The sequence below is a fragment of the Silene latifolia genome, chromosome 9, assembly GCF_048544455.1.
Source record: "Silene latifolia isolate original U9 population chromosome 9, ASM4854445v1, whole genome shotgun sequence".
NCBI lineage: Eukaryota > Viridiplantae > Streptophyta > Magnoliopsida > Caryophyllales > Caryophyllaceae > Silene > Silene latifolia.
In genome coordinates, this window is record NC_133534.1 from 218,079,818 (window position 1) to 218,090,785 (window position 10,968).

Genomic DNA, 10,968 nt, shown 5'->3' on the forward strand with positions numbered 1-10,968 from the left:
GGTGGCGGGCTCGTCACTTTCCATAAGCAACACATCGAGTGTTCCATCTTCCTCGATAAGTCCCACATATCGATCGGGATGGCGAATAACTCGGCCCGTCCTTCTTAGTGGAGGAGGTACAACCGCGTTAGACGACGAAGGAACATCTTCTTGCGTCTCTACCTCGGTTTGTGGCTCTTGAACTTCGTCAAGTTCAAAATTTCTCCCACTGTCTCTTAGAAATAAATTGACTTTCTAAGAAGACAGCCTCACAAGACACAAACACTTTGTTTTCTTGAGGTTTGTAGAAGTAGTAACCTCGAGAGGTCAAAGGATAACCTACAAAGATGCATTTTTCGGATCTTGGGGCGGCTTATTGTCGGGTTTAGCCTTGACATAAGCATCACATCCCCAAATTTTCATATAGGATAGATTAGGAACTCTTCCTTTCCATGTCTCAAATGGAGTCTTTTCGGTGGCTTTAGTGGGACTATTATTCAAAGATAGAATTGCAGTTTGAATTGCAAATCCCCAAAACGAGTTCGGTAACTCGGTTTGACTCATCATGGATCGAACCATATCAAGTAGGGTTCGATTTCTCCTTTCGCAACACCATTCAGTTGTTGTGTTCGGGTGGAGAAAGTTGTGATATAATACCACAACCTTTCAAGTGTGAATCAAATTCAAGACTAAGGTATTCACCACCACGATCGGATCGTAGTGCCTTAATTCTTTTGTTCAATTGGTTCTCTACTTCGTTTTGAAATTCCTTGAATTTCTCAAATGCTTCACTCTTGTGTTTCATTAAATAGATATACCCATATCTACTCAAGTCATCGGTGAAGGTTATAAAGTAGTCATAATTACCACGAGCGGTGATAGTCATTGGTCCACATACATCGGTGTGTATGAGTCCCAATAGCTCACTAGCTCGTGTCCCTTTACCACTAAAAGGATTACGAGTCATTTTGCCAAGTAGGCAATATTCGCACGTACCAAATGATTGGTAATCAAATGGTGTAATCACATTAGTCGAAATTAATCTTTTGATGCGATTCTCGTTTATGTGACCTAATCGACAATGCCAAATGAACGCTTCACTTGGGTCACTTGTTTTGAGTTTCTTTGATTGTATGTTATAAATATCATTTGTCGGATTTGAGGTCTCTAAAATGTAAATGCCATTAATGGAAGAAGCTTGGCCAATAACCAAATCATTCCTAGAAATAGAGCAACGATTGTTCTTAATGACAAAACAAAAACCATCCATGTCTAGCATGGCGATTGAAATAATATTTTTAGAGAGCGTAGGAACATAAAAACAATTATGCAAATACAACTCAAAACCATTTGGCAAAGCTAGAACATAAGTTCCTTTGGATTCGGCCGCTACCCGAGCTCCATTTCCAAGTCGAAGATCCACATCTCCCTTGCTAAGCTTCTCCACATCTCTTAAACCCTGTAAATGATTACAAAGGTGAGAACCACAACCTGTATCTAGTACCCATGTCGTAGTGGAAGTATAATTTATATCAATAACATAAATTTCTTTAGGAATTGTACCTTTTGGAGTAATTAGACCCTCCCTTATATTTCGCAAATACATAGGGCAATTCCTTAGCCAATGTCCCATGCCATAGCAATAATGGCACTCATCATTAACTTGCTTGAAGTTTTTGATTTTCTTTCCTTTCTTCTTGAACCTCTTGCCCTTTGACGCAAGAACTTGATTGCTAGAGCTCCCACTAGCTTTGGCATCTTTATCTTCCAGAGACAAAGACCCTATAGATCGCATGAGGTAGTCTTCCTGAGACGGACTCACACGAGGTCTAGTAGTAGTGGGTGGTTTAGAAGAAGTGATGAAATTAAGGTTTCCATCCGAACCTATCCCGAAATGAAGTTCTCTAGTGGTATCGAAATTATTGTTGGAGCATACGTCGTCAAGAACATGGTGATATGACTCAATAGTAATGGGTGCGGTAGCATTTGATGGATTCATTGTAATGCACTACAAATATGGAGGAAAGGAAATATTAACATTTGTCTTTTTAAATCATACTTGCAAATTTAACAAGATATGAACATTTATATAGTGACCTCTACCCAACTATAATAAATGATTCCAAGACCCAAATTCATATCAACTTAGGCACGGGGTAGCCGATGAAACCCTCATCAATATAACTCGGTGGATTAACCTTTTAATCGATTCTACTTTTAGAACTCTTGGTCGATAAAATTACTCTAATATTTATCTATAGCCCAAAACACATCAACAAGGGCACGGGGTAGCCGATGAAACCCTTATCAATTACTTTTGTTGAGTTCAATCCAAATTTCGAATAAATGTGTCCATTATCCAAACCCATATTAATTTAGGCACGGGGTAGCCGATGAAACCCTCATCAACATGAATTCGGTGGATTAGACATTTATCACCCACTTCCCCTACGTAACAAGGTTTGTACCCCGGGGTAGCCGAGTGCACTCCCTCGCGAAATAGGTTTTCATGGTTTCTACTATTTGGTAAGGCTATGTCTCAATTAGTTGTTTTAGCGAGAGGTCATGTCAATTTATTATCTATCACGTTTTAAGTGAACTAAAGCGGTGAACTACGATAATTCGAATTGACACGGTCGATAAACTCGATAAAAGACAATGCATGTTTAGTTATGGCGGTTTAGCGATGCATGTGACATAAAATAAAATGCAAGCATAAAAGTAAATAAATCCTAGTATGGCCTTTCCTAAAATAGAAAAACTATTAATCTATTACATATTCGGAAACCAACTCCATTGGTCCCTTGAACTTCGGTTGTGGCACGCATCTCGAGGTATCACCGTCTTTATGTATCGCCATTCTTGAAGAAATCCGTCTTTTGGAACTCCGGAATGAATAAAATTACATAATAAATTACATAATTTCCTATTATACATTTGTAACTAAAATAAAATAAATCTATTAAATATTACAAAACGGTGATACGAGATCACAATAAAAATTACAACCGAATCGATATTCCCATACATTTCGGGAAATACCAATTAAAATCTAAGGCCATACTAAGTAAAATTACATAATTCAAAATTACATAAATTAAAATTATGACAATCATAAGAAAATGCAGCATTATAATATGTATAAACATGCTCAATTTTTATGCTAAATCGCCTTTTAAATAGCCAATATCGTATATTACTCGGTTTTTACGGATTTGCGTGATTTCAACATTTTATAATCACAAAAATACATAAACTCATATTTATGCATAAGTTAATTACCCTAACCTCTTAGGACTCAAAATATAGTCTTCACTAATAATTTGACCATAATTAACCTTTATTTATAAAATTGTTCATAAATGGACCAAAAATTACAAAAATAAGCCATTAAACTTCAAATAAATCCAAAAATTTCAAATAAATTCAAAATTTGAAATTTAAATTCATGAACATTCTGGAAAAATCCATGACACTCATAATGTTCAAAATCTTAGGTTAAAAATTTCGAAATTTTTCCGGAAAAACAATGTTGCGGTTTATCGATATTTAATAAAATAATCATAAAAACATGGAAAAATTATATTCATTAACTTTTCAATTTTAGATCTGAAAAATATAATAAAATGCAACATTAGACGTTTTTCCTTAGTCATAGGTTATGTTTTATTAATTTTCAACTAATAATGTCACTATTTATGCCATTTTTCTTCAAAAATTCATAAATCATGCTAAAAGACTTCTTTATAGCCAATTATTTTACACACATCTTGTAAAATTGCATGTGACAACATATTAATTTTCTATGACCAGATTCGAAATTTAACTCATATTAACCTATTTTTCTCTTAAATCCGAATTTAACAATGAAAAATTCATTTTTCGAGCATAACAAGTGCAAAAATTATGAAAAATTACAGGTTATCTCAAAATAATATGTGTGAAAACATATCCAAAGATCAACTTAAAATTCGAAGTATAGCTAATTTTCGACCAAAAATGACATTTTTACTCATAAAATCACATTTAAATGTCATTATTATTAAATATGAACAATAAAAATCCGAAAAATTAACCCAAAAATCCTAAAACACTTTAGGACCAGAAATATTAACATGCATGTAATTATTTCGTGATATATCATAATAACACAAATTTTACAAGTTTTATTTTGTTATTCATATAACTCGGAAAAACTTTTAACCAATTTGCATGCAAACAACCGTGGCTCTGATACCAATTGTAGGAAATGTAGATTCAAGTACATTATAACATACACGTATATGTCAAATTAATTTTGTCATAAAATTAAAACGGATTTTATGCATGCAAACATTAATATAAAAGAAGAGAAATAATGTCCTTACATTCAATATTTCGGCAATAATGGGCACAAGAGAGATCACCTTTCTCTACTTGTTCTTGAGCTATTCCAATGGATGAACAAGATCTAAGAATAAGATCTCTCCCCAAGCTTTATACCCAAGACTTAACACTTAATCTAATTAATATTATAAGTACTAGTATAATATTAATCTTAGTAGAAAATTGAACCAAAATAATGTATAACACTTGAATTATTTCGGTTTTGATGAGAGATAAAGAGAGGATTTTTATTTCTCTAGAACTTGTATTTTTGGATGAGTTAAGTGGAATGAATATGATACACTAGCTTTTAGTATATTATTTGGTAAAATTATAGAGAAAAACAAAAACAATTGTCTTCCCCAAAACCGTGTAAGAGAGGGCTATTGGGGAGCCAATGCATGAAAAATTTGTTCTTCACAAGAACAATAGGCTTGCATGCCTAGACTTGCATTTTTCATCATTGTGTTTTATCAACTAAATAAAACAATTAACTAGCTTAATTCTCCCCAATTTTTTTAAGCACTTTACATAATATGGATCCCATATTATTTTTGTCAATTGTCAACATGTTACATGTTACATGTCACATATATTTGTTATGTATTTTTAACATATTAAAAATCAACGTATTAATAAAAATACGTCACATACAAAAAATTGACTTAGTAATTTCATAATTACTTGTGCCAAAATATTTTACCAATTTATAAATTTCAACTGATTGAATTTATAATAATTCATTCATCTTAATTGTTACATTTAAACAATTTATTTCATCCGAGTAATTATACAATTTAATTACTCAGACCGTATCTCATTTAATCACATTTCAATTTGATACGTAAATTCTACTTCCAAAATCGTCCGTCAATTTTCAAGTAATTTAATCAACTCGCAACGTTATACGATTAATTAAATAATCAATTAAGTGTATTGCCCTTTAGGTATGACCTAGGGGGGTCAATCGATCACCACCGTCACACGACAAGTAATGTCAAACTCTAGTCGACCCAATCATTACCGATATATGTTGACCTTGATGAGAACAAAATTACTTCCCAATTGTATTCTTAAAATGAGATTTAATAATGATATTTAAATCATGTGATCGCACTATTGTTGAGGACACATTTCCCAACACTAAGGTGGCAGCTGGTGGTTGGCCTGGAACGTGCAGTTGTGACCTGGAGAAAATGGACTGATAGTTAGGGTGGTCTGAGCATTGTTGCTGTGATTGTTGTTGGCCTGAATGTGGCCTGCTGTGACCTGGCCTATGCCTGGCAAAGTAAGGCCATGGCTAGTTTATCCTTGGCCTCCCTCTAAAAAATCAGTGGCCTGGTTAACAGCTCCTGCTGCAGCTTGTATTTTCGATCGGTAGGTCGAAAATACGTGTCGGTTTGTGACTTGAGAAGTCGAGTCTAGAATTTTAAGGGAGAAGTGAGGGGGCTGACACTCACGTACCTTCAAATGGTGGAATTTGAGGGGTATTTATAGAGTATTGTGTGGTTGTGTGCATTTTGAGAGACGTGGCCACCTGGGCTAATCGAAGAGGCGCGAGCCATTTTGCGGGTCTTCGAGTTGTCTTGTCACTATTACGCAGTTGAAATCATGATTTGTTCTATCCTAGGTTTTGGATGTCATGATTTTTGTACTTAACCATTCAAGTATTCCAGGTATACTTAACATGAAGCTTTGGGATGTTTGCCTTTTGTGTTTGACTCGGTTTGACTCGTTGTTGGAGTCGGGATTTGAATTTTGAGTCGGTTTTTGGTCCGGTGTTGATTTTGACTCTAGTTAGTGTCATTACAACTCCGTCGTCATGCATAAAACACTCCAGGTACTTTTGAAAAGTTTTGAAAATGTTTTGTTTGCGAAACCGTTTTGAGTTTTTCGACGTATAGTTATACAAACTGTCGATTAAATGTAGCGATTCCTAAGCATGTTATAGCCCGATAATCATCGGGTGTTTGTTGGGGAGACAGATACTAGATATCTACAGTTGGTCGTAGGGGAGAGAGTCGACCATGGTGGAGGTGTCTTGGTGGTGGCGGTAAAAACGGGAAACAGGGGAAAACAGGGGAGCGTGGTTGTAACCGTCTTAAGACGAGCACCATGGTTAGCCTATTGACCGGGCTGGGAAGAGGGGACCACCTCTGGATTTGACGTGGGACAGTGGTGTCAACGGTGGTGGCCAGAGGTGGTATTGGTGCTTGTGGTGGTGCTGGCGTGAGGTTTTGTACACGGTGGTTGAGGGTGTTGGAGTTGTTGTTGGTGTCGGGTAGAGGGAGTTAGGGCGTGAGTTTGTGGAGTGTTGGTGGAGGTTTGATGGGTGGTCAGGGGGTGTATGGGTGCGCGGTGTAGTGAGCTTGCGGTGGCTATGTTGGGTGGTGACGGTGGTGGCCGAATGGTGTCGGATTTGGGCGGTTTGTGGTGTTTAGGGGAACATGGTTTTAACCGTGTTATAGGTGGGTCAAATGGGTTGGTTGTGACGGGTTTAATGAGTAATCGGGTTTTGACTTTAATAAAACGAGTTTTCGTATTATAATTAAATGGGTATATAATTGACGTAATTAATTTATAATTGATTGAATTATTTAAATAAAGTGAATAACTAGTGATTATAAATATTATTATAATTTCTAGGTGACGGACTTGTTGAACGGGTTTATTGAAAATACTTTTAGTAGATTGCATTATTTGGAGTAATTGCTTGCCAGGTAGGATAACTACTCAACTTGTCTTACTATCTAATTGATAGGAGTAATTGTGGAATTGTCATTGGATGACCTATTGGATGTGGATTATATATCATTGGATTATGCGTTGGTTGTTTATTCATATCATATTCATTGGATACCCTGAGTCGTTCGGGATGATTATTATTATTGGCATGACATTTGCATTGGATACCTCAACCTTGTGTTGGGATGATGAATACCTCAGTTTATATTGGGATGATGGATACCTCAACCTCGTGTTGGGATGATGGATATCCCGAGCCAGGGATTGGCGGGATGAACGGGTGTTTCGTGTGATAAGCTCAGTTGTATTGGCATATCATATCATATAATACATTTTCATGTTTTTCATCTTGTTGATGCGTGTCCTAAATATGTTGTTTTATACCCTATTTTACACGCATTTCAGAGCTCAAATATGTAGTTTATGCTACTATTTTTCATATTTCCGTCTACTTTCGTGTTTTTGTATAATATTGCAGAAATGTGAAGAACGTAGCGGAAATCAAGCCGAATCCGTCCCCGAGTACTTAGCATTGCATTTGACATGGAGTAAAGACTCGGGAAGCAAACTTGGTGCGAGTATCGAGGCCTGAAAGACGAATTCACGAAGCTTTTGGAGCCAAGTACACGATGAAGATCGATAGATGGTGCTTTGATCGATCGACGAGCACGATTTCTGAAGCTCTTGTTCAGCGCAGCTCAGTCGATCGACCGGTCCCATTGGTCGATCGACCAAACCGCTAATCTGACGGGAATTAAAAGACGAGAAAGCCCAATGTAATTAGGTTTTAGGAAATAAGAATCACGTTATATTCCTATATAACGTAACCCTATTATCAAGTCTTTATCATCAGTTTTGGGGAAATAATTAGGGTTCTTTACCAAGTTTAGCATTTATTTTTAATAATCATTCAATACAAATTAGTTTTGCTCTTCTTTAATAAAAGTTGGTGCTTTGGGATTCTTCTTCCTGTTTTCATTCGGTAATTTACGTTCTTTGATTTCAGTTTATCTTTATTCGTTCATAGTCTAGAATTGCTAGTGTAGATTTCCCAAAGCCGAATTATCGTTTCATGTTATCTACTTGTTTGGTTAATTCAATTATGCATTCTATAGCTTTATTTGATAATCTTATTGCTGTTTTTATCACGATCATGAGTAGCTAAGCCCTTCGTGCTAGGATGTAGGGGACCTGTAGTGTAGGCGGCATAAAATTGGTAGACCTGAGTCGCGCCATGGTCGATCGACTGGCCTACCCTGGTCGATCGACCGGCTCCCGTGAGATTAACTTCGTTTTAATTAATTTAATTGCTATATTTGACGAATCGAGTGCACGCGACTAGTTGAATGCTTAGGAATTGACCGACCCGATAAGATCGAAAGATAGGGGAGGGAGATAGACTACTTAATTAAGACGACTAAATTAATAAGATCGGGAGATAAGTTAATTTAGACTTTTAAATCACTTTTCGGGACGAGAGTCAGTACTAGTGATATTAGGGACCCGTAGCTAGATCGAAAGATGCTACCTGTTAAGAATGGACCGAGAGGACTTCTTATTTTTCCCGTCTTACATGATTAGCTCAGACCTACCTAGTATACTGCCGCCGAAACTACAGTGAACTGACCATCTTAGCATCCCTTTAAATATTTGATTTCATCCAGTTTCTTTTAGCATTCATTTATTTGCCTTGGTTTAGTTTTAATATGATTACCTTTAGTTATAGAACTATTCAAAACAAACCCCCACACATTTGTTACTTTAGACTAAAATCAGACAACTATTAATTGCATCGCCTCTCCGTGGTTCGACCCTGACTGCCACTAGCTATAGTAGTAGTTTGGAAATTATAAATTTATCTTTGGTACTCTACGACGGTATCACTTGTATTGTTGTTGGTTATTGCTACTCAATCTCGTGGTTGACAGTGTAATCGTGAACATCTGTGATGAACCGTAAATGGGGAGCAGACTTGACAACTATTTAAGATTAACTTACTTGGGAGTTTATGGGAATGCGTGAGGACTCAATCAGTCTACCTAGAAGTCTAGATCATATAATTTAGGGTTATTTAATGAGAATACGCTGAACTATTAGGGTCCTTCTCCAAATACTCCATGCTTTCATTTAACTACTAATACTACCAACTAATGCACCTCCTCCCATGTAATAGAATTGCCCTCTTTTTCACCTAATGCAGCCGGTAAACTGTGAGGCGGGACCCACTTTTTTGTTTATTTAGAACTTCATTTTCTTCCCTTTACATTCTTAATGGTTACCTGTAAAAATTTCTTCCTATATAAATTTTCAATCTTTCCTCTCTCTTTTTTCTATCCTACTATATAGCCTCTCTCTCCTTAAGAGTAGAACACATACAAAATGGTCAAATTTGTTGATTCGAAATGGACTGAAGTTCGGAGGTGCTTTATCAATACGGTCAGCATAATTTAGCAAGAAAAGACCGTAATCGGAGTAATTCTCTTCATTTTCCGACAATTGATGTGCAACCCTAACCACCACTTTGACCCAACATTGGAGTGAGCACCACCAGTCTAAACCCCATCCTGGCGCGAGTACCGTCGCCGCCATTCAAGCACCACTCAAGGAGCTTTAACAAATTATAAGGGCGACCAACACCATTACCCTTTTCAGCGTCGTTAGTTCATAGCGGCCATAGCTTTTTTTCCCCATCGTTTGTTCTTTGTAGTGCCTAGATCTGATGGTATTTATGGTGTTTGTGAGGTAGTGCGGGGTTCCGCCGTGATTGCGGTGGGAAGGTTTGGTTACGATGGTTGCCAGAAGAGTTGTTGCCATGGTATGAGTCGACGGTTACCGACTAGTATTGGTTAATTTGTAATAAACATGTAATCGCTAAATTTTAATCTAAAGTTCTTTGGTTTGTTGTACTTTGTTATTCACTACCTCGGACAATCGAGATGGTAACACTCTCATTTACTTAGGAGGCCTAACTAAAGGCTTCTGAATAAATGAAGGTGTTACAATTTGAGAATTTAGATTCTTAATTTAATAATTTTATGAAGATTTAATTAATTTTGAGAGGAAGAGGAATTTGTTTTTTTGGTTTTTTGAAGAAGGGTAAGGTAAGTCAATGTTATGACAAAAAGTACATGAAAGAGCAACTACGTAAACTTATTGAGAGACCGTCTTTCAGAAAACCTACTCGGCTTATTGAGAGCGTCACCCATCATGACTTTAACAACTAATCAGCTAGTTAACATCTTCTTTATTAATACAATTTATTTATTTATTTTTTCGATTTAATTAATTTATGGTTGAAGTAAGAGAACTCGTAGACCATCCATGACCGTGTATTTGTTTGTTTGAGAGTAGGCATTAAATGACCATCACGAAGAAAACCCTTGATTCACCTCTGTATCCATTTTTTTCTTCTTAAGGCTTGCCTGAAATCAATGGAATAATCAAGGGGTAGATTTTAATTGGGTGATAATTATTAGGGAAGTTAATTACTTGGTAATGAGTTCATTGAAGATAAGTTTGGTATGTAGGAAAATGATTACTGAGGAGTACCCCTTTATAAGGGTAATAGATTCGGGAGATAAATATCGGTATTGCTTTTTCACATACGGATTTTACTCTTTTACATACGTCATTTACAGTATTACCCTTGTTATTTCTTCATCCCCTCACCCAATTGATTCTTATTTTTCTCCCTTCACTCATTTCCCTTCACCCCTAAATCACCAACACCACCTTCATTCACCACTTCCAGTTGGTCCACTCGTCGGCAAACCTTACTTTGGCCAGCCTAAATATTATTTTTCAATAAACTAATTATGATTTTTGAAGGAAAAAAAAAGAAAAAAAAGAAGCAAATAAAACTACAAACCACCCGTACCA